The sequence below is a fragment of the Odocoileus virginianus genome, chromosome 17 (genome assembly GCF_023699985.2).
Source record: "Odocoileus virginianus isolate 20LAN1187 ecotype Illinois chromosome 17, Ovbor_1.2, whole genome shotgun sequence".
Classification (NCBI taxonomy): domain Eukaryota; kingdom Metazoa; phylum Chordata; class Mammalia; order Artiodactyla; family Cervidae; genus Odocoileus; species Odocoileus virginianus.
Window position 1 is genome coordinate 50,142,935 of NC_069690.1, and position 24,994 is coordinate 50,167,928.

Sequence of the window (24,994 nt, forward strand, 5' to 3'; positions counted from 1 at the left end):
AATGAGATTAGGATGACATTTATATACAGTCTGTCTTGTTTTCATCCAGAATTGTATGGTGAGCGTTATTTAATGTTTTAGAGCATCCACCAAAACCATGGTCTTTAGTGGTTGCTGTCTAGTCTGTTTCATGGATGTCCCCAAAATTTGTAATTCGTTTCTTCCTTCCTGGCCTGTTGGCGGGTTGGGTTGTTTCCAGTTTTTTCCCATGTTATAAATAATCCTGTGATTAACTTCCTTGTACATAAATCTTGGTCTGTGCCTGTGATTATTTCTGTGAGATCAATTCCTAGAAGCAGAATTCTGGGTTCAAACAACACAAACATTCATAAGGCTCCTGGAACATTTTGCTGAGGGGTCCCCAGAAAGTTTGTTCCCCTGTTAACATGTGTCCATCTGCTGTTGTGGGTGCCAGCATGCAAGCTGGCCAGCAAGGCTGTTATCCTCAGAAGCCATCTTCCCTGGTTTCGTAGGTGGAAATGTCATCACGTGCGGCTTTCATTTGCTTTTCCTTGATTGTTGTGAGAGGCTGACCCACCCTTTGTTTCTCCGCCCTCCTGTTTGGCGGGCTGACAGCTCCTCCTGTACCAGTGCACACCTCCCTCCCAGCGTGATGAACACCTCTTGGGGTTTCTTAATAGTGGGGACTGTGTCTCCTTCATTTGGCCCTAAGAGCACAGGGAAGAATGGCTGGATGAAAGAGAGATTCAGGTTGGGGCCACCCGGCCAGGAGCTAGAAGGGTTTGGACTGCACATATGCAGGTGTGGGACAGAATGTGGGCAGGAACCAGCCTGCCTGAGCTAAATGCTGGCCATCACCCCTTATCTGGGTGACCTTGGGCAGTTACACACCCCAAAGGAACCCCGGTCCCCTCTCTTCAGTGGGGCTGAGCATCATGCTGGGGGTGCCCAGAGACATGTGGAGCACTGAGTGGCAGTCGGGCACAGAGTTAGTTTTGTTAACCTTAGATGCTTTTCTTCTGAGTGTCGTTATTCCAGTTTCCTTCTTCTATATGAAGAATGCATCTGTGAACCATGATGGAACTCACTTCCTCAATTCCATCCTCTGTTTTGCCCAACAAATACTTATTAAGTGTTCTCTATCACTCTGTGATGGAGAGCAAGCACCGGACAAGCAGATAGAGAAAAGACACGCTCTGTGACCTAAATTCCAGGCCAGCGGGGGATTCAGACAGGCAGTTGAAGAACATATTGGTTTAATTCCAAAGAAGAAAAATGCCCAAACAGAGCACACTTTGCAAAAGAGGACATAGTCTATTCCTCTTCTATGTGGAAAGAAAATTAATCACAGGAGTAATCAAATCCATACCAGCGTAAACAGTGTGACACCCCCTTTCCCATATCATATTAGCCAAGGCTTAAAAAAAGCTAACATGCAGTGTTGGCAAGGTTGTGGTGAAACAGATACTTTAAATCGTGCCATGAAATCAAGTGTCCTCTCTAGGTCAAAGACATAAATATGCCGAGAAGCGGCTGTCTTCATTTTCAAAGGAACGGGCGAACTGATGGCAGTGGGGTTGTAGGAATCCTGCCTTTTCCTCACTGACAGAAGTGTGGCCTTTCGTTTTCCTCCCTCATTGGCCACAGTTTCCGACGAGGATGGTCTCAGCTCAACAGATGAGTCAGCCTTTGGCCTATTCATCTTCTTCTTTCTTAGTGAACAGTTCTCGGAGATTCTGATTTTTTTCCAAAGACCCATTGACTACATCCCCACATTCTAGAGCATTTTTTTCTATTGTGGTGATTTTTGTGGGCTCTTGATCCCATTGGCTTGTTTTCTGAGATCTGCTTCATTTCATCTGTTCCTGGAGGGAACTTCAGGACAAGCGAGCGCCTCCTCACTCCCCTCCATCACCACCCTGTGCTGCCGTGTTTGGGCCCCCGCGGAGGCAGTGGGCGTGTGCCGGTTGGCACAGGGCCTCATCTTCAGGTTCTAATCCAAGCTGTGATTTCCCCAGACAGGTGGGGAGGCTGCCATCCAGCAGAGCCATGCTCTGTAAAGGGGAAATGTGTCGCTCTTCTGAGTGTTCCCTGCTGGAATGCCTGGGCAGGGACCAGCCCCTCACCTGGGCAGTTCACCTACTGATCATGTCACCTGCTCCCTGATCCTTTTATCCTGAGGCTGGGAGGAGAAGAGTTGTGGAGAGAAGGCTATGGGGTTCTGGGCCTACCCCGACTCCCCTCTCTCCAGCCGCCTTGCAGACACCAAGGCGGCTGCAGCAGCCAGGGCAGTGCTTCGTGCTGGATGTGTATTTTCAGAAGCTGCGGGGGACGTCATGTGTATAAAATTAGCATTGCCTTGTTGGCCCCTTACAGACTAATTCAGAGTGAAATGTTTTAGCAATGGTGGGCTGATTCTATCAGGAGAACAAGAACTAATTAAATTCCCTCTGACCATCAAGCAGTAAATTATTTATATCCAGACAGATGCAATCTAATCTCCAGCATCCAGCTCAACCCAACATGCATCCTACTTGATTTTTCAAGGGGAGAGGAAGAAAAAAGAAAACACTCAAATACTCAAGAGAGGAGACAAACATTAGGGAGACCCGTGGAACCCTGGCCTGACAGGCACTCAGCCTCTTCCGCCAAGCGGGAGACTGAGGAGGCAGGCAAGGGCTCAGGGCTTCTCATCTCAGTTCCCAGGAGCCATGGCCTCCCTACCATTTCTTACACATAGAAAAAAAAAAGGAATCAACTATTCTTTAACATGATCTCAACTGTTGGGGGAGAATTTATTTCACTAATGAATTTGCTAATGTATATCACAAAGACTTATTCATCTCCCCCTTGGTGGCCTTTGGTGGCTGTTGAATACCTGCCAACTTGCATTTTGGGCTGTGCTGCCCACTGCCTGTCTCCTGTGTCCTTATCCATTATAGAGCGTGTCTGGGAGACAATTTGAATTTTGTGGGACCAGTGCATGTGGGAGACCCAGTGCCCCCACACCCCAGTACCAGGGGACAACAGCAGTGCCACTGGGCACATATGGGGATGGCAGACTGGGTCCACCTTGGGCCTGAGTCCCCACGAGTGTGCACCCCTTCCCTAGTGAGGACTGGGGACTGCCCCTCGGGTGCTGGTCGCTGGTCTGGGATGTGAGCCAGGACGAGGAGAGGACTCTTTCTGCAGTGCCTGAGTTGGTCAAGTTTGAGGACGTCTGCCTCATGGGCCAGGCTCTCCTCCCAAAAGCTCCTCGGGAAATCCCATACTGCAACCCTGACACTTTGGGGCCCTTGATTACTCTGGTGGACCGGAAACCCAAGGAAGTACATGGAAAACGACCAAAAGGCCCTTTTCAGAGTAGTCACCTTAGGGGCTTCTAAACTTAGGCCCCAGACCCCTAAAGCACTTTGAGATACCTCTTTGGAAGTAATAGTCATGGCCCGAGGTGTATTTGATTCATGGGAGCATGATCCTTTGAGGCTGGAGCTGATCTGGGGAACAGCCAAGAGCTGCCTAGGTCTAGCTGATGGGGACCCTGATGTGTAAAAGTGGGCCTCAGTCTAAATCTCAGCTTCACCTTCAGTCAGATATGTGGTTGTGGGCCAGTTACTTAATCCCTGTTAGCCTCAGTTTTCCCATCTGTGAAATGGGATCAATCACCCTCCATTGTAGGGAAGTTGGGTGGAGAAAATGAACTGGTGTGGTAAAGCCCTCAGTTAGATCTAAGCTCAGCAAAGACCCCACTGTAGTCAGTAAGCTGGCAATGCCGCTGTGAATGGGAAGGTGGGGAGCAGGGGTTACAAGTTAAGAGGACTGAGCAGCTTATGTGTCAGGAGTGGCTGGCCCTGGTGGGGCTGATGCTGCCATGAGCAGAACTGGCTGGCAGCTTAGATTTGGTGTTAAAGCATGAGCCACCATGCGTAATGGTCCCTTGGTGTCCCTGGACACAGCAGGGGCCAGGTGGTCAGTAGTCGCTCATTAGCTGCCTACTGTCCCTTGTAAACACAATGATGTACTCACAGTATTCTGGCCACATCCTGGGGGTGCAGTCGGAAGTCAGTGGCTGCCTTCTCCAAGCGTTCCACCAGAGGAGAGGGCAGGTGCTTCAGTTTGAGGGATGGAGAATAAAACACAAATACTTCACATGTGTACACTGCTCTGTAGTCTACAAAGTACCTCCATGTACATTATTTCATCCTATCCTCGCAAGAGCTGGGCAAGGCTTTCTCAGCTTCTTGGGTCTTCTTTAGCATTTTCCAGGCTTCCTGGGTGGCTCAGTGGGTAAAGAATCTGCCTGCAATGCAAGAAACTCTGGAGATATGGGTTCGATCCCTGAGTCGGGAAGATCCCCTGGAGGAGGGCATGGCAACCCACTCAAGTATTCTTGCCTAGAGAATCCCATGGACAGAGGAGCTGGGCAGGCTACTGTCCATACAGCTGCAAAGAGTTGGACATGATTGAAGTGACTGAGCATGCACACATGCTTTGCTTAGTCTCAAAGACTCTCCAGAATTAAGGAGAACCCTTAATTCTCCTGGGGCTGGGAGGGGTAGTGATGGTGAGGCACAGTCACCTGGAACCTGATGTTCAAGAAATTGGTGAAGATGCAGCAGGGGGTCCCTGCATCCATTAGCCCTTCATCTGTGTGCTTTTTTTTTTTTTTAATCATTAAGTCGTATCCAACTCTTTGGCAACCCCATGGACTGTAGCCCTCCAGGCTCCTCTGTTAATGGGATTTCCCAGGTAAGGATACTGGGGTGGGTTGCTATTTCTTCCTCCAGGGCATCTTCCCAACCCAGGGATCGAACCCATGTCTCCTGCATTGGCAGGTGGATTCTTTACCCACTGAGCCACCATGGGAGCCCTCATATATCACCTATCCATCCATTTATCTACCCTCCATCCATCCATCATGTATCAGCCAACCATTCATCCATCCATCCACTGTCTACCCACCCAACCATCATCTATCCATCTATCCACCGTCTACTCACCCACTCATCCTTCATCCATTCACATTCATCTGCTGTCCATACTCCATCCATCCATTCACCATCCATCTTTCATCCATCCCTTCATCCACCATTCACCATTTACCCACCCATCCACCCATTCCTTCATTCATCCATTGCTATAAGTAATTACCAGGCATTAATATATGCTGGGTAGTATTTTAGGTGTCAGAGTATCAGTAGTGAAAAACTGCTGTGAAAACTCCCTGTCCTCAAGGAGGTCACTTCCAGTAAGCACACAAGCAATGTGCTAGAGAGCAGAGGTCATCTGAGTGTCCCTGTCCATCTGATACTTGGAGCAAACTGTTGGCTCTCAGGCCTGAGGCCAGCCTCACGGGTTCTCTTTGGGTCTCATGGTAAGAGGTTCCTGAGCAGTCCAGGTGCTCTGCACAGACTCCTGCCCCCCAGAAATGTCCACAGAGTGGGGGCCAGTTTCATTTAGAATTAATGCCTGTGGAGAGCCTGACCCAGCCTCTCAGCCTCAGGGGTCTTGCTCCATGGAAGCTGCCCCCACCACGCCCCTTCCCCCCTGTATCCCCCAGGTCACCCTGCAGTCTGTCAGTCCTTTGCCACTGCCTTTGTGTGTGGGGTTCAGCCCCAGCCAGTGCACCTCCTCCTGTACTGCCCTCTCCCCCACACTCCCAGCAGGCCCACGCAGCCTCCGCACACGGGGGGCCCTGGGAGTATGTGGTTAACTGGATGACTAACCCAGTCCCCACAAGGCAGTGCGAAATGGCTGCTTCAGTAAATTTCCAAATGTGTCCGGAGCTGACGACTTCGTTTTCCTCCCAAGCACCAAACAGGCTGAGCAGGGAGGCCTGGCGCTGTTCAGGCAGCCGAATCAACCTTCTAGACACGTCCCCACTGCAGCGTCTCAGCTCAGGTGCAGGCGGGCAGAGGGTTGGGGCCCGGGCCTGAGGAGATTCCTCTTAGGAGGAGTCTACCCCCGCTGTAGCTCCAGCCCGCCCCCTCATCCCAACGCTCCAGCTGCCCTGGTCTGTGTCCAGCCTCCCCCGACCTTCCAGAGTGTTCCCTCCTCCGGGTCAGTCTCGGGCAGCTAAGTGACGGATGTTTAATGGGTTCTTGCCCACAGGCTGGTTGTCCTGCTCTCTGAATCTGATCATCTGCTTGCTTCTGTTACTAAGGCCGCTTGGGCTGAGTGTGGCCTCAGGGGACGTCCCTGAGCAGCTTGCTCTCCACCTCCTCTGAGGGACTGTTTTTCCTCCCCCTGAACAGCTGAAAACACGAGTCATGCCCGCTTATTGCATTCAAGCTCGTCTAGTACAGGCTCCCGTCATCTCATGGGCACTGTCCCTCCTTCCCCAGTTTCTTCCTCTCAGCAAGTATCTGTTTCAAGCCAGGTTCTTCTTCTTCTCTTAGACTTGAGCGTTCACAGTTTTCCTTCAAAGCTGAACCTCAGTGTATTTGGGAGACAATTACCTTCCCTCCAGGTCATTTCTGCCACCCGCCCCTCACCCCACCCCAATTCCACCTTGCAAACTGCAGCACCCGCCTGCTTGTTCCCTGACAGATCTGCTCCCAACCTGCTTGCTGTCTTCCAAATCATTCGCTTGGATATTAAACAAGATTGGGGCCTTCAGGTGGCCCCGGGGACCTCCCCTGAAATGCCTCCTCCTGCCCACACACTAGCCTCTGCCCTGGTCTTTGTTTATGGTTTGCAGACCTCCCTTTGGCCTTGTGACTATGTTTATACCAGAGCCAGCCGAACCCAATTTTGCTAAAGACACATTTCTTCAGCCTGCTTTGAAAATACTTCACCAACGGCCACTCATCTGGTGGTGTATGAGACGTGTGCCTCCAGCCAGCAGCCACGACTTGTCCCAGTGGCCTCTCTGCTCCCACAGCCCTTCGGGCGCCGTCTCTTGAGGAATGTCCTGGGACTAAAGCCATGTGTGGCCAGACTCCTGTCTTCTCAGCATTTGGAGGGTGGTCAGTTCAGCCCTCCCTTGGCACTGGGGAGAGGACAGCAGGCCACACAGCAGCCAAGTGTTTGGATACCGGGGGCCACACCACCTGGGTTTGGATGCCAGCCCCATGGCTCACTCTCTTGTCTTAGTTTTCTAGGTGGGTTCTCCAGGGATGACGGAGATGGGCGTGGGGAACCTCAGCTCTGGGCTGAGGCATAGAGTTGAGCCCTCCATGCACAGCAGGCCCTGAGGATGAAAAGTCTTGGTTCCGTCCCCTTTATCACCCTAGCTGCTCTGGTTGACTCCGTGCCTGCAGAAGGAAACGAATTTCCTAGGGAATTGCCACCTCAAGGCGTTTATTTATGTGCTGCATACTTTTCAAATATTTTCTTATTTTGCCTTTTGTCAGTAAATATTTTGCCAGTCTTTTCTTTCTAGTTCATATTTTTTCATGCTTACCAAGATGTTAAATTAGCATGCGTTTTTTAAGTAGCCATTAATTTCATATCATCCCTAATTTGTATACTTAATTTCCTCTCTCCACCCGCTCTGGATGTGTTTACAACTCCTACTCCCGTCACTCATTTGTGTTACACTCATCTTGTGCTACCCCTGCATTCTCCTGCAGGCCTTACGCTGGGCAGCCCGTGCTGCGCTCCCTCCTGCCAACTTCACGTCCAGCCTGGTCTTGCCTCCCCTCCTGGGCCCTGAGAGCAGTGCTCTGTGAAGCCGAGGGAGGGGTGGCTCCTCCCTCCTCCCTGCACTGAACAGAAATACTATCTGCTCTGCTTTGTGTGATAGTGTCCCTCCTGTGTTCATCTCTGGGCTCTAAACTTGGGCCCCTCACAGGGTGAGTGCTCAGATGGTGTTTGAGGCAACAGTGGGGAATAAGCATGGATCAGAAAGTCTCAGCGAAAGTCTCAGCTGGCCACGAACAGGTATGAGACCTTGGACAAACCCCTCATCCTACACTGATCTGTGCTTTCTCCATCTGTAAAGTAGTGTGCTTTCCTGGTCTGAAATTTTGTAATTTTCTATTCCTTCAGCTCTGTGGGCATTTATTTGTCTTCCTCAAGGGACCTTTTTCTGCTGTGTGATGTTGGGTTTTGGTGGTGTTGTGGTAATTGGAATACTGGATGATACAGTTGTTACCATCACCACCGTCATCACCACCACTTCTAGCATCATTACCGTCTCCAGCACCGTCATCACCGCCATCGTAACAACCGTCATAACCGTCACCATCACCACCAGCCTCTGAGTGTTCACCATAGGCCAAGCATGGTACTGGGTGTTCATGTCGACATCTAGTTCTTACAACAGTCTTGTGGCTGTGGGTGTTTTTCTCCGTTTTAGCGATGAAACACCTGAAGCACACTGAAGTTCATTATTGGCTTTGAGTGCCACAGCTCGTCGTGGTAGATCTGGGTTCACACCCAAGCCGGCACTCCGACTGCAGAGGCACGCGGCCGCTCTCCCTTTCACACAGGCTACCATCCTCTGCTTCCTGAGATCAGCACTTAGGGGCACGGGCATTGGGTTCATGAGTTCTGAGAGCTGTGACTTGGGAAAGTCCTTAACTGCTCCGAGCCCTGGTTTCCTACACTGTGAAAGGGGGAGAGCAAAATGCTTCCCGTGGAGTTGACTGAGGACGAGAGACCTATGTCCACTGCTCATCTAGCCCTGTGCCTGGCATAGTATAAATGCTCAAATGTGGGCTTTACAATGATCACAATGAAATGATTCACCAGTCCATGTTTTCTGTGTTTACTGATGACCTTAGGTGTGTCGGACACTTTTAGGTGCTAGATGTCCAGAGCTGTTAAAGACCCTGACTCTGAGGAACCCAGTCCACTGGGGGAGACATGCTGTCAGCAAATACATCACAAGAGGGGCAGACTCCTAGAGGGGTGTATGAAGCAGCCACAGTAGAGGACCAGCTGTGCCTGGTGGCGGTGAGGGGAGGGGGTAGAGAAAATTCATGTCCTTAGAAGCTCAGTCCATAAAAGAGAGAATTAGAACTAAATGAATTAAATATATGACTCAAACAGTTAGAAAAAGAATAAAAGGATGATAAACTGAAGGAAAGCAGAAAGAAGGCATTAATGAAGTTAATAGATAGTGAATATGAGTCACAGATAGAAAATGGGATTCATAGGTAAAAAGCTGGTTTTTGAAAAAGTAAATAGCTGAACCACTAGCTAGCAGAATCAAGGTTAAGAGGAAGAAGGCATGAAAAATACAAGAAATAAGAGAAATCTTACCAAAGAGAATCTTTGGAAATCTTACCAAGAGAAATTTACCAAAACTGACCAATTTGCATGGAAGATAGAAAATTTTTGAGCTACTTCCACACAAAGAAGGTCTGGATGGTTCCATGGGGGAATTTAAACCATACCTTTAAAGAGCGGGTATTTCCAATGTTAATCAAACTGTACAACAGCAAATAAAAAGAAGAAAAACAAACACATAATTTTATGAGAGAGAGAATAGCAATGTTTTTTAATCTAACAAAGATTTTACAAAAATAATGGCCCTGCTTGTGTTGATTTCAGTTTCTCAAAAAGTCACCATTCCCAACTGCCCTTAGGTGGCCTGTATTCCAGACAGCCACCCAAGGAGGGTCAGTACATGCAAAGGTGTGTTGGGAAACTAAAACAGTGCTCTCTACTATGGTAGCTACGAGCCGCCTGTGACTATTTATGTAAAACCGAAGATTTGGTTGCTCAGTTGCACTAGCCACATTTCAAGTTCTCAATAGCCACATATGACTCACAGTCAGCATTTTGGAGTCACCATTCCAGAAAGTTCTAATGGGCAGCACTGATCCAGAATACAAGGTGCTAGATTTTGAGAGCTTCTGAATTACAAAGTCATGTTCTCAATACTCTGGATTCTTAGCTCCATTTACTTCCTTTGATGTCAATAGAGCATCATCCACCTCCCCATCTGTGAGTCTGGCCTGAGCATCCATCCATCCACTTAGTCACTCAGTCATTCTACAGGTGATATTGACATGTAGTGCTGCTTCAGTAAATATGAAGTCCTCAGCTCCAAGCTGGGTGCTGGACAAGTACACGCTATGCTTCCCTGCAGTAAGCATGTGGACTTGCATTTGGAACTTTCTCCCCTGATCTCTGGGACTGTGTTTTACTCTTCTAGTTTAGCTTTACTTGCATCATATCCACTCAATTCCATCAGTCCTCATTTCTCCACTGGTTCATGAGCTGACTCCTATGGAAGAGGTAGGGCTCCATGAAGTTGCCCCTTTTATGAGAGTTTGTCCGACTATTCCAGCTTTCATGGTGATGCTTCTGGTGTAGAAATGCTTCTGCTTTCTGACGTTCTTGTCTTCCTGGTTCCAGACCCCTTCATTCCAAGCACTCTGTGGGGTATTCAGGATCATTAAGCCTGACTAGGCCCTGGCCTGTCTGACCTGTTGTTCTGATGTAGACTTTTCCTAGTGTAGATCTCAGAAGATAGAGATAAAGGAAGGATTTGTGGGGGGAGTACCCAAGAGCTCTTAGCGGGTGCCCAGCAGGGGCAGTCAATATGTCTTCATTTTGCTGTGGAGGCTGGTTTTCCATAGCTTTGGGGGTTTTTCTTTGTGTGTGTGTTCTTCCCAGAACACGAGGGCTTTTTAGGTAAACTGCTTCATCTGTCATGTCTCTGAGCCTGGAAAATTCTTACTTTTTATGATGATTCAACTCTTCTTATTTTTAAAGTTAGCCCTGCCAGGCAGAGGCTTGTGCCCACAGCTGTGGGGCCTTCTCAGCTGTGATACTGGGCCACATGGTGAAGGAATATTCATGTTGTCTCCTCTCCCTTCCTCTCCCCCTTGAGGGACAGGGGTGTGAAATGCAAGCAGGAATCTGTTTCCTCTTTCATTTCTCTGCCTCATCCCCTCCTGGGGGCTCCCTGTCCCACAGCGCCACAGGAAAGCCACAGGCCTGCTCTGACAAACCCCCCTCATCTTCCTGGGGTATCCCCCAAAGCCTCCCTCTGGGTTGCAGGCTGGAGTTACTGCCCCATCTCAACACAGACACAAACCATTGCCGTGATCTCCTTAAAGAGTCTTCTGGTTAGATAGTCCACTGGTGTCAGATAGATCATTCTCAAGTCTCCGCAGAAACCTGAGCTCCGCTTGCCTCTGAGCTGCAGTTGGCTGGACTTCTATTGAGCTGCGTCCCTGCCTGTCTGCAATGGAAAAGGGAGGAACCATCTGCTCAGTCAGTCCTGGGGCTGTGCGGGACTTCCCCTGCCCTGGAGGAGTGGGCGACAGCCAGTTTGACAGCTATGCTTCTGCATCGCAGGCTCCCACCTGGAGGTTAAGCCCTGTCCACCCTCATGTCATTCCAGGGCCTCCCTTAGGACTTTTTAAATAAGATGCACTCCTGCTTGGTAGAACCCAGAGACCCTGGTGAAAACCTGAGGCTTTGTTTTCTCTTGCTCAGCCTTCCCTTAGCCTTCATGGAAAGTAGGCAACAACTGGCCTGGTTGAAATGGGCATCTGTTCCAATCTGGGGACAAGGGACCTCAGACAGTGCATCTCCCCATCCCAAGCCTCAGTTTTTCCATCTGTAAAACATCAGTAATAATCGTACCACCTCACAGCCTGGAGGAAAGAAAGAAACACTCATGTAAACACAGAGTTCCTACAGTCAACTGCATCCATTCCTGCAACAATGATAATTGTCCCCAGTAGGCTAATGAGGGCTCTTGCTAGCTCACAGGGTTTTTATGAGGATAAAATGAAATGCAACAAGGAAGCATTTCTATATGCATTTCACAAATATTTATTGAGCACCAACTGTGTGCCAGGGCATTGGGATGAAGAGATGCCCAAAGATGTATGAAACCTGCAGATGTGAACAGGGTATATTTTCAGATTTAGAGGGGCCCTGTGGAGGGACAGTGCCATGCTGAAGAAGCTGGGTGTCCCCGACATTACAGAGGATGATGGAGGCCCAGGGAGCTGAAGGGGCTTCCTGGGGGCCATGTGAGCCCAGGGATGGGGAGTGGATCCAACCAGGCCCCTTCTCTCTAGCAGCTAGTGCTACTTAACCAGCACATTTTTTTTTTTTTTGGATTCGTCTGTACCACTATCCTGGGCACACCCATAGCTCTGGGGTGGTGATAGGGCCATGTCACAGGGCTGTGCCAGCCCTTTGGAGAAGGAAGGGAACCACTGCTCCCCACTGCCCCTCCATGCCCCAGGCAAGATGCTTGCTTGGACTTCTGAGCTCTGGGAATCTCAAATGCAAGCTGGTCCTTTTTTGGGAGAAAGAGGGAGGGGGGGATCTGTGGGCAAGGCTGGGCATGTTTGGGTACAGCCAGGCACTCAGGCCTCTTATGGGGGAGCACCATGGTGGAGCACCTCCATCCCTCCCCACTGTCTCCCGAGCCCCCCGGAGCCTCCTGGCCCATCTCTCCTTTGCCTTCCCTTGTGGGCCTCATGCATGCTGTCGGCACTGGACAAGCAGCTGCTCGACTGAAATAAAGAGGATGTCTTCTCTGTTTTTCACCACATGGATGTTCTCTGAAAATGAACATTTCCTGCCTGTGCTCCAGATTTGTTTGGCAAGTGGACCCCCATTCCAAGTAGAGAGAAAGTGAGAGAGCCTGTCTGGGGACTTGCTCCTATGAGTCCTCCATGCTTGGTCCTCTCTGACTCCCTCCCCCAGGCAGCAGATTTTTAATAGAAAAGAGAGAAGGAATGATGTGGACTCTCCAGATTCTGTAACTTCTGAGCGACTAGGCCACAGGAACACTCCTTTTCCTGTTTTGTCGTCATTCATTGTTGTTCTCCATCACAAGGGTTGGCCTATGAGGGTCTCCCTGGTGGGAAGGCACTGCCCAGCATCCAGCTTCCAGCAGGCAGGTTCCCTGCCATGAAGTGAACCTTAGCTATGAGGACAGGGCCGCTGGGAGCACCAGCAGGCAGGAGGGAGCCAAGGGATGCCCCGCTCTTGGTGCACCTGCTCGAGTAAGTCATCAGTTATCCCTCTTTAGAGAGCTTGCTCTTTGGGTGCTGGGAATCGAGGCCTTGGAGCAGAGACTAGAGGAGCTCAGTGTGCAGAGGGGACCACACTGGCAGTTGTTGGGACCTTGATGACAACATTTCACCTGTTTGTCTATCCTTGTGACTGAAAGGGGGAGACTGTGAAACACCAAATAGGTCCTCCATAAACACAGCTTTCTAGGGTTGGATCCCTCTGTTTCAGCTGGAAAGCAGTCTGGGGTTTGGACTCTTTCCTGCCACACACTCATGGCTCAGCAGTGGCGACAAGAGGGAATGTACGTCCGGGAAGATGAGGACCCCCTGAGATCCAGACTGCAGCCGTGACCTTCCTGGACCCCCTGTAAACCTCTTGAAGGTGATTTTCTTTAAATATGTCATTATGCACATCTGTAAATTGTATCCCACACATTTGGGATTTATCTAGATTGTAACATGATGGCTTTTGTGTGTAGTATACACTCGTGTGTGCCCACACACAGCTATATAGGAATAATCAAATAATAATCATGGAGGCTTCCATGGCCACAAAGTTCTCCCAAAGATAGTGCAATAAACTGGGTGACTTAGAAGGGAGGTGACTTTTCGCCCAGACGGTGAACCAGCTGGCTGCAGCTGGGTGGGGGCATCCAGACCAGGGTGGTGAGGACGTGGAGCAGCTGAGAACACACAGAAAGAGGACCCACGGTCTCCATGGTGAGGCTGAGTTAGATAATGGGAAGTGGATTAGACAGCGTCTCCTGGGGAAAATTACGGCTTTCCCTCTTGCTTTCATGGAAGAGTTTGGAAGGGCAGGCAGGCATCAAGCCATTAAACACTCGGCTGGCTGGAAGGACATGCGAGCTGGGTTGAGGTTGAGGTGGGGGTGCTGGGAAGTGTGTGGAGTTCAGGATGACTCCCGGCCAACTCGGCGCACCCCCAGGTTGTGCTCCCTTGGGCTCCCCATCTTGCCAGGGTTCCAGCAGTGCAGATCTTGGCCTCTCAATCTGAAACCAAACACGCCCCCTCCTCCATTCCATTGGACGCACTCCTTTGCAGGGAGGGGAACGAGATGAGGGCAGGGGACCCCCCGGATGTGGCTTTCTGGTGCTGAATTCTAATACCCTTTGCCCACATGAATGCTCGCGGTAGGAGAACTGGGAGCCTGCGCTTGCACCTCTGTGGAATTCTCTCTTTCTTTTTTAAAAATAAGAAATATCAAAGATGATTTCAGCAATGGAGATGAAAAGGCAGAGCAGCTCTCGTCTGCTCCCTCCCTGCATTCCCGCCACCCCCCGCCCCCCACCATTCGTTACTGTTTTTCTAGAACAAGAAGGAAAGAGTTTTATTTGTAGAAGACTTTTTTTTGCCCTTAATGATGTGGTGGGTGGCAGTGGTAGCATGTTTTTATTTTATGTTATTTTTTATCTCTTGCGGCTTTGGGGGAGGGTGGCAATGTTTGAGTTTGGGGTGCGGTGTGTGGGGGACGGTGTTCTCTTGGAGAGGAGCAGTGTGAGCAGATGTTACACCCCCGTGTCTAGAAGGTGGGGGGACTTGGAGGACGGCGCTGCTCGTGGGTGGGGAAGGACCCGAGTTATGTAAGAGTAGCGAGGGGGTGGCTTGGGGACGCCAACAGAGGCAGGCGGACACCCTTCCCTGGGCCATCAAGGAAGGCGCCTGGGTGCCGTCTGCTGGGGGCCTGGTGGCTGCGCTGTGGCAGGTGCGGTGCCTGCGGGTGGTTCTCAGGGTGTCAGGGCGGCGGGCAGGGAGGCCTGGAGGGTGGAGGAACTCCAGTGGGAGGAGCACACTCCTTGAAGCTTGGGGAGGACCTGTGCCCTTTCTGCTTTTGCCCTCCCCTCTCTGCTCTTCATTCCTTTCTCCACACCAGCTCCCCAGCCATGGAGGAGAGACCTCCTCTGTTCCTGCATTTCCTCGAGGCCTCCTGACCCCAACACCAGTCACCACCATCTGACCACAGAGCAGCACATGCCCTGAGCCTTATAGCATTCCAGGGGCTGACGCCGATGCGCTCTCCTCATACAGGTAGGGCCCCACCTGGCCCACACGGAGAGACAAAGACCTGAGCAGGTGTTGCTGAAATGGTGAGCAGCTGGGGTTGGGTCCAGGCACCCGTGCCAGCCAGCCACCAACTAACTCAGCTTCCTCAAACCCACTGTGGGGCTTCTGTGTGGATGACAGCCAGGCCCCTGTGGACTAGACCCCAACCTTCGCAGGCATGGAAGGAGCCGAGGGCGGGGGTCAGGGTGGGTGTTCGAGTCCCTCTGTCCTACGGTGTCTTCAGCAAGCTTCTTGGTGCTCCCCCACCGTGCCCCCTTCTATGGACGCTGACTGTGTCTTTGCTGGTCATCCACTCACTCTGCATTTTCACTGGACAGAAGCCAGGAATCACTCTAGGCCGTGGAACTCCAGCTCCATCTGCACTAATGAGCTGATGGGCTTGGCACCTAAGACCACGAGGCTGACTCCAGCTTGGCATGCTTAATCTTCACAGCTCATCTCATTTTCCTTCGTTGGTATTTATCTTCGTTCATTGGTATTTATCTGTCTGCTTGTTTATTTCTTCCCCTGAAGGCCTTGGGAAAGGAGGGAACGCGTCGAAGCAGGAGGGTCTTGGTATTGCCTCGTGTTGAACAGCCGGCCAGGAGTGAGAAGTAGCGGTATCAGGTGCCTGTTTGGTTCTAAGTGGATTCTTGTCAAGGGGGGAGATTCTGCCCTCAGAGGCTGATAAACATCGACGTTGCAGCTCCCTGACGCCTGTTGACTCTCTGTGATTCTCCGGCAGCCCTGTCTCAGCTTCTGCTGTTCGTGGGATGTCACAGCAGTGACAGTACTTGCCTCTCAGAGCTACCCAGAGGATGTGGCCATATGTCACCTGCAGAGTCCTTTGTTCCTGACACAGAAGACACTCAAGGATCGTGGCGGTGGCGATTCTTCATTATGGTCTCAGGGCGATTTTGGCAAAATCACTAAAGGTGAAGGTTGTAAACATGCCTTTCTGAGCACTGGCTGTATTTCCCTGTACCGGTCGGCAGCCGCCTGTACCTGCCTGGTCGTCTTTTAGGCTTGGGGCTGTTTGTAAGTGAGATGGTGATGTGAAGAAGTTCTGTGCCGCCCTTGCCCGAGAGGGAGGCCGCCAGCCGATGGCCTGTCCAGGTAGAGATGAGCTGTGGACATAACATGCAGGCAGGATTTCAAAATGCAACACTCTGACAAAGCATGTGAACCATCGCATGTGTAATTTCTTACATGGAATGCATATTGACATGATAATACTTTGAATATATTGGATTACATGAAATACATTCTTGAAATTAATTTCACCATTTTTGGGGAAATTTTAATGTGACTGCTAGAACATGTAATGATCCATGTGCTTGGCATGATATTTCTGTGGGGCAGACTGATGGAAGACCCCCTCCCACACGGATGAGCTGGGATCCCTCCCTGGTCTCTCGGAGCCTTGATATCCTTACCTGTGAAGAGGGAGATTCCCCCGGAAGGTGCCCGGGGACTGAGATTCCAGGAGTCAATGACCTTTTCTTCACCCTTGACAGCACCAGGGAGCCTCTCAGTGAGGCTGAAAAGGGCGTCTCTGGAAGTCAGCAGTGCTGCCTTTGAGAGAGGTCCCAGAGCTGTCTCATTCCAAGTTTGTCCCAGCTACACACCACTGGGGTTTTCGGGGGACACCCTCCAGCTTTGTAAATATGCATTAAAAGAGTAAAAATAAATGCCTTATTTTGTCAACCTTCACAACAACTGTGAGACGCGCTTACACAACGCCTCTCACACCGAGGTTCCAGAGCATCACACGGTAAACAATGCACTGGGAAAAAAAGAAACCACACGCTTAGAGAGTTCAAAGGCAGCAGAGAACTTGTTTTCATTTCTGGAAAAAAGAAATGCTAATGTGAAGGCCAGGCAACTGGTGCCCGGGGACCATGGAAGAGAACCTGTGGGCATGGAGGTGCCCCGAAGCTGGGGCCTCAGGAGCGTCAGGTAACCCTGACATGGACGCAAAAGAACCAAGAGGAACTTCTGCAAAAAAGGGAAGAAGGTTAGTGATGAGGACCAGAAGGGCTAGGACGGCCTGGAGTTTTACTGCAGAAGCTAGCTGAGTGAGGTCGTCTCTGGAAACGGGCGTGGACTCTGAAGAACTGACCCCTGGGCCTGGGGCACTGGAGGTGGATGTTCTACTGATCGGTGTGCAGAACACAGGAGAATCCGTGTTCCCTCCGCCCATCCTGGCCTTGGTTACCAGGCCTCCAAGAATAGAGATGCTGCCCAGAGGGCCACACAGACCTGGTGCCTCGGGCGTGGGGCACACAGCATAGGAAGCACGTCAGATGTCCCTCTTATTTTTATTTTCCATTTTTGACATTGTCCTTCAGTTCCTCCTCCACGGTCCCCGTTAAGCTGTTAAATCACTCCATTTATTTAGTGCGAGTGTTTCTGAGAGCTCATTTTTATCTTGGTGAAAACCAGGCTTGCTCATGGGCACATAATGAAATTGCATAAATATACCCTTAGCTTGGAATCTAATTTATTTTTCCTGTTCATTATGGGGTAGAAGGCCATTATGAAATGTATAACTTTTTTTTTCCAGTGCTGGAATTGAAAGGCTGGGGCTTGGGCTCTTTTTATTCTGATGATTTTGTCCTGATTCAATTTAAAGCTGGTTAGAGCTCAAATACTGGAGCGTAATTGACAAAGATCAGTGTGGGTTGTAATGCTAATGTCGCGTCTGCGGCTTCCGCAACTCGACACGATGGACAGTGGGTTAAGCAGCGATTCCAGCAGGGGATTCCTGGGCCTGCAGAGCTGTCTGGGCCTCAAGGAGAGGGCCGAGGACTTTCCTGTGGCCAGCAGTCACATTCTCTGCTTTGGGTGAGGGTGGGCGAGTGGCATACCCTGGAGTAGGCAGGTTGAGGACACTCCTGACCTGAAACCCAGAAAGCCTTAGAAATCCCTTCAAGAACATCTGCCCAACCTCTGCTTGTACAGGTGAGGAGTTTGAGCAGCCTATAAGCTGGTCAAGGTCATCCTGGCTCCAGCCTCCCCATCCTCAGTCCTGGGTCTCCTCACCATGTCAGCAAGTGAATACATGAAATGAGATACAAACATAAACTTTGGAAGCAATGACTTTGGCCACTCTGTATGAAGTTCATGTGTTGTGTGTTCAGTGCTGGGAGAGAGGGGGACAGAAGGCGCACCTGGCAGCTTGAGCAGGTTCCGATGCCCACCATGGCTAAGAATTTGTCAAAGGAGTGACCTGACAAAGCAATGGGCAGGAAGCTGGGGCACCATCCTTGTTCCAAGGCGTGCCTGATCCTCCGTTAACTGGTCTCCCCCAGTTTGCTGACTGTTTTCCGTGTGCCCGGCCCTGCTGAGCTTGGGCACAGAATGGGAAAGGCCCAGACGCTGCTCTAGGAGCTTTGATGTGACATCCTGACTCTCAAATAGGAATTGTGCAGAACATCAGTGTGTGCCAGTCAGAGAATGTTCTTTTGGAGGGTGATGAGTGATGATCAAAACATGTGAGTGTGTGTGTGTGTGTGCGTGCTTGTGATCACTGGGAGGGAAAAAAAAAAACATCGTCATGGCTGTGACAGGTTTTCAGGGGGAGCTAGAAGAAAAGAATTTAAATTAGAGTTGCAGAGATCTTTCGTTTCCCTCCCCCTGTAACTAGAGTTGCCAGATAAAACCCGGGATGCCCAGTTAAATCTGAATTTCAGATGAACAACAAAGATTTTTTTTGTATAAGTAAGTGCCAAATATTGCATGGGACATACCTATATTTTTTTAAAATGTTGTTTATCTGAAATTCACGAATGTATCCAAGGATCCTGTGTTTTTGTTTGCTAAATCTGGCAACCCCACCTGTAACAGCAGAGGAAGTAAAAAAAAAAAAAGCTTCATTTTGAAATAATTTCCTTAGTCACTTAAAAAATGCAGTCGCATGAGTTATAAAGTCATTATTTATTTATTGTATTAGGTCTTCTAAGACAGAAGTGTCTAAAGTGAAGTGATTAGTCTTGCTTGCTGCTCCCCAAATCCAGCTGTCTGGGGTGACTTCTGACCTCTGCTACTAGCTGGAAGTGTTCCCTCCCAAAATACCCACTTTGCTCATGCTGACCAACCCGTGTGCATATATGCACATATGTCATTTTCATGTGCTGTGTATTTTCCTGGCACTTTCTGCTTTTTTGAAGAAAATCCCAGAAGGAGAATTATTGGGGCCAGGGGCATGTATATCTTAAGTTTTAATAACTACAGCTGGATTGCTTTACAAATTTGAAAGTATTTTCAGAATTCGCCATACCATGCGAGGATTCTTTATCCTACACCATACTAGTATCAGTTATTATTTCTTAAAATATTTGCCAGTCTAAGGGTACAAAATAGCATTTAAACTTACATTTCCTCAACTCTAGGAAGGTTGATTATATTTTTTCTGTTTACTATTTATTTGCATTTGACTTCTGTGAACTATCTGCTCATGTGCTTTATCTATGTGTCCATGGAGAATTTTCATTTTTATTTGTTCTGGAGTACTCTTTACATATGGGCCACTCTCAGACTTTGACTATTATATGCTGTCTTGGAGTTGCTTCTGGACCAGCTGTGTTAAGCCATCACCTGATCTCGAAGCCTTAGACCTGAGCTTCTCATGGCAGTGGCATTCTGGGTCTAATGGCAATTGTAGACTTCCAACCCCATCTGGGTGCCTAAGGTCTGCTGATCTTGTTTGTCTGAAATTCCTGGGTTTAAAGGAACCATGTGTGGCTTGAGAGCCTCTGTTAGTGCTTCACTGCCCTGGTGCTGCCCCCCAAAACAGTGGACAACCCTGGATAGCTTTCAAAACCCCACCTCCCTTTATTATCCTGCTTTCTCTGCACACACAGAAAGCTCGGCTCCAGAGGAGGGAACTGGGCCTTGGGAGGAGGCAGCACTGAGGTTGTCCTGCTCTGACCATGGAAATCTCCCCAAGAGCCACGTTTACTGTGTAATTCCACAGCGAGCTGTCTCAGGGCTGCAGGGTGGAAGCAGGAGAGATGAGAAGTCTCCAGGTCCCCCAGTTCACTTCAGCCATTAACTCATTCATTCATTCAACAAGACTTTGTCAAGCTCGAGGCACATACACAGACCCTACCCTGCGATCAGGGAGCTATCAGTTTCTGGGAGAGAAGTCTTTATATGATGGCACAGATTTTGCTGACAGACTGGCTGGGACCAGCTCTTCTTCCATCTGTCTCCCACAGTGGGGGGGGTTTATGTTTGCAGGATAGGTGAATCACAGCCCCAGAGCCCGACCTAGGGCGAGGGACTGTTGCGGTGCCCACCCCACCCTCTCAGCCAGAGTCTCGAGTCCCTGCACCTTCCCTCTCTAGCACCCCCAGCTTCGTGTCTGCGGCACCCTGTTTGTGTTTGGGGAGGGGCATCTCCCTAGGACATTTGTGGCCGGTTCTGTATCTTGCTTTAGGAAAAGATGGTGGCCAATGGGGCTCGCTTAGCTGGGGTGTGGAGGGGGTGCACATGCATGACAGGTGGGCCCTTGAAGCCACCAGGAGCCTTGGAGAGGCAGGGTGGGTGGGGGTGGGCCTGCTGCCATGCTCTAATTATTCAAAGGTCTGTCATGTGGAGGAGGAAGTAGGTTTGTCCCTTTGTGTTCAAAGGCAGAAAAAGGATGTGTGGGTGCAAGCTCTAGGGAGACAGAGTTTGGTTCTGAGAGATGTGAACATCAGCAGGACTCAGGAGGCTGTCAGGACTCCACCCTGGGGCACTGAGCAGAGGCTGGCTAGCATGCAGGTGATGGAGGTGGGGAGACGGGTCTGGCACTGTGTGCCCGCCCACCTTTGACCTTCCAGGAGAGACCTACGCTGTGTTATTTTGTGCCCCCATATGTCTAAGTTCTAACTCCGGGGACCTGTGAATGAGATCTTATTTGGGAATAGGGTCTTTGCAGCTTTAATCAAGCTAAGGTGAGGTCATACTGGGGTAGGGTGGGCCCTAAATCAAGGGACTGGTGTCCTTATAAGAAGAGAAGAGGACATACAGCGCTGATGGTCATGTAAGGGCAGAGGCAGGGATCGAAGTGATGCGATGCAAGCCTTTCCAGAGTGCAGAGCGCTGCCGACACCTTAGTTTCCGGCTTTTGGCCTCCAGGGCTGTTCAAGAATAAAACTGTGTTGTTTTAAGCTGCTCAGTTTGTGGTAATTTGTTACGGTAGCTCCTGGAGACAAATACATCAGCCAAGCAGGTCCGTGTCCAACCTTCTGTGTTGCATAGAAGATGGAGGAGGTAAGAGGGGACTCTAGTCAAAGTGGTGGGCTGGGTGTGGCCTGAGGAGCCCATGGGCTGGCTCCTCTCAGAGCCTTTGGTGCCTTATTCAGTGGAAAGAAGCCAGTGGCCGGCAGCCCGAGAGTCAGGGGAAACCTGGCTTGTCCACCTGTCCATCGGCATGATGGTGCACCTTTGACAGAACTGATGTGGCTGCAAGGACGTGTTTACTGAGCTACACTTAAGCAGGCCCCATGGCTGGCAGACTTACAGGGTATGATGGTACGTTTTGCTGGAAGGCACATGTGTTTTACCGGTATTGCCAGGACTATGTGGCCCAAAACAAAGGTGTTAGTTGGGTGATGATTAGTATAATGGGAGTTCTGGAGCCTAACCGTCGGGTCAAGGGGATGGCACTTTTTCATCCCCACCCCTCTGTGAAGTCACTTAATTCTAGCTGTGAATGGAAAAGAGAAGGGCAAGGAGAGAGGGTGTCTGGGTGTGTAAGAAGTTTTGGAGGGAGGCACTGTGCAGACAGACCTGCGGTAGCTACTGTTCACGGGCAGAGGGGGCTGGGCCCTTCGAGTGGCCTGCAGAGGGGAGACCAGCCCCTTCCCCAGAGGCTGGCTTCTGATTGAGGGCTCGTCTGCTCCTAAAAGAAGAGGGGACCCTCCCACTGCCTGGCGGACCCACTAACAATGTGGACTCTTCCAGCCCTGCTCATCCAGTGGCCCCACAAACGTGGACCCCACAGTCCTCCTTGGGCCCCAGCACATGTGTTAGCATGGTCGTCTTCACCCAGGCGACTTTGTCTTTGGGAGCGGGCTGTCCTGTCTTGCTCTATGCCCCCCGGCACGTGGCCTGGCCAGGCCCTGTGGGCATGCAGCCGGCCTGTGAGCCCAGGCACCTCAGAGGGGCAGCGGGGCCACTTTCTACCCTCCAGATCGCCCGCGGAGCTGAACGTTGGGGTGAGTGTTCTGGGTGGCGAGGGAGAGGCTGAAGGTCTAGTGAGAGTGAACGCAGCATCTCATGGTGGCGTCTCAGAGGGCAGGCAGGGAAAAGCTTTGCTGGGGAGACGGCCCCGCAGACTGATGGCTCCCAGGGGCATCCAGGCCCTCTCACTTCTTACTGACCTGGGCTTGGTGCGGGGAGAGGGAGGCCACCCTGACCTCAAGACTGAGCGCTCGGTCCACGGGAGACCCTGTGCTCTTAGCGGCGACTGGTTCTGGCTGATGAGACTAGAGGAGTGTCTTCCAGCGTGGAGAGTCAGCTTCTGTGAACGCTTCTTGGCTTCTATGATGGGCCTCAGGATGTTGCTATGGATCTACTGCAGCCATCCTTCTCCCAGCCTGACAGGAGGTGCAGGACCTGTGTCCTGGTGACAGAGAGAGGTGCTGGGTCACCCACCCCTGCACCAGCCCCAACCTGGACTTTCTGTCCAGGAAGTGGATCCCAGGGTGTGGGATCACTCTAGGCACCAGGAGGCCTACACCTGGGACCTGGAATCTGTGCCTCCCAGGGCCGCCAGCACCCCAAGTGCTGAGCCTTGTTCTCCCTGCGCTCAGCCTCTGGGGTTCTGATTAAAGTGGCTCCCACCTGGGCAGAGGTCCTCCATCTTTATTTCATCCGTGGCAGGTTGGAGTTTCCCTAAAGTACACAGGAAAGATAAGCAATAAACCAGAAGCTGCAGTTGCTCAGTGTCCATGATGCTTTGCAAGCACGGATCTGTGCTCCCAAGGACACTGCTGTTGGGTCGCAGTGGCTCTGAGGCTGGCACAGCTTACTGCCAGTCACCCTTGGTTCCGCCCCAGGCCAATCTTGGGTTTTCAACCAAGCTGCGGGGACCAGTGGTAGGAAGAGCTGCTGGAGGATCCTGGAGCCAGACCTGGGTGGGGAGGGGGCGGGATTCTCAGCGCCTCCAGCTCCCCGGCTCCTCCCGCTCTGGTGAGGGTCTGAGTCGGTGTGGAGCGGCATTCAAGGCCCCAGTCCCTGGTTCCCAAAGGGGAACCCCGTGTGTTTGTCCCCAGGATTTCTTCTGACCCTGGGGAAGCCCCCTTTGCTCTTCTTGGAGTTGGCCTCAGCTCTGACCCCTCGTGTTCTCCATTCATTTACCCTTCTTCTATGGGGCTCCCGGTGAGACCACAGTGGGAGGGACCCCAGGGGCTCTGCCTGTGCCTCGTCCAAGAGGATCTCCGGGGGGCCATCCCCAGGCTCTTTGCACCTCATCTATTGTCACCGTGAAACAGCAGACCCCAGCCCAAGCACACATGTCCCTCTTGAGTCACATGCCTCCTTCCTGGCAGAGCAGCTGCGAGTCCTATGAGTCCTCCTTGGGTCAGGAGGGACTCAGGTTTCTCACTCCTCCCACTTCCATATGCGGCCCCTCTGGGTCTCTTCTTGGGGAATGGTTTGACAAAGTCCAGATGACTGCAATCTTAGTGTCCCCAAACTACTCTAGACATCTTACCTGAGGTCTTAGCCTGCTTCTGCAGCCATGACAGAATAGTGCAAACAGGGTGGCCTAAGCAGCAGGAGTTTAATTCTCACAGTTCCAGAGGCTTGGAGTCTGAGATCAAGGTGTGGTGTGGTCAGGTTCCAGTGAGGACCCTCTTCTGGCTTGCAGACTGCTGCTTTCTTGATGGCCTCACGTGGTGGGGGGAGGGCTCTGCTGTCTCTTCCTATTAGGGTACTAATCCCATCACAAGGGCCCAATCCTCAGGCTTCATCTAACCCTGATCACCTTACACCTCCAAATACTGTTCCATTGAGGGTGAGGGCTTCAGCGGGCTTCTCCAGTGGCTCAGTGCTAAAGAATCCGCCTGCGGTGCAGGAGCCGCAGGAGCCGCAGGAGACACAGGTTCAACCTCCCTGAGTCGCGAAGATCTCCTGGAGGAGGGCATGGCATCCCACTCCAGTATTCTTGCCTGGAGAACCCCATGGACAGATGAGTCTGGAGGGCTAGAATCCGTAGGGTCGCAAAGAGCTGGACGTGACTGAAGCGACTTAGCACGCATGCACGAGGGCTTCAACATATGAATTTTGAGGGGACGCAAGCATTCAGTCCATGACACCTGCAGTGAGAGGAAGTCAAGTCAGTCCTTCAGAACGATGATATTATTTATATCTAAAGACACCACTAGCCAAGGGGAGCCTCCTGCCCCTTGAGCTCAGATCAAGTGTAGAAGCATTCACAGTATTAGTTATAAAGGTCAGTAGTAAAACCTTTTCACTGTTGCTCAGAATTGATTACCTTGCATACATGTACATTCCCACCCCAATATCATTTATCCATCAACAAATTCTCAGATATCCACTGTTGCCTTTATACACACACACACACAGACCTACACACACAACTCTGCACATAACCCCTTATTGTTTTAAATTACTCTATTCTTTTGCTTCTCAGAACTATAGAGACCATGCCTAGGTAGCCTGCAAGATCTTTGGATGTGCAGATCTGGCTGTTTTCCTCAGTGGTCCATTTCAGTAAGAGAAGGTCTCAGAGAATGGGGCTCTCTTTTGAGGGTCATGTCTTTAAATCAAGTTTGGTTTTTTTAAATATTGTAGAATTTGGACTACAGAGGAAAAAACTTAAAAAAATAATATTTTTCTGTAATCATAGAGCTGATTTGTTGACAAAGGGCATTTTCCTGTTTAATGCTTAACTGTAGTGTTCTGTATTATAAAATTTTCCTTTCCTGTCTTCAGCCATCCTTTTAGTATTCTTTGGCTAATTCAGTCATTAAAAAATGATGTTGTGGAAAAATACTTAGTGATTTAGTATGAGA

The 24,994-nt window shown here is 50.6% G+C and overlaps 1 protein-coding gene, 1 non-coding gene and 1 pseudogene across 5 annotated transcripts in view; 1 reads left to right on the forward strand and 2 right to left on the reverse strand.

Annotated features, from left to right (window-relative positions):
• Positions 1-24,994, forward strand: part of RBFOX3 (RNA binding fox-1 homolog 3) — a 430,383-nt gene that overhangs the window by 36,521 nt on the left and 368,868 nt on the right. The window lies entirely within an intron of this gene.
• Positions 24,366-24,441, reverse strand: LOC139039302 (small nucleolar RNA U2-30; annotated as a pseudogene).
• LOC139039305 (small nucleolar RNA U2-19) lies at positions 24,607-24,685 on the reverse strand. Its single transcript, XR_011492623.1, has one exon. It is a non-coding gene; the product is annotated as a small nucleolar RNA U2-19 (small nucleolar RNA).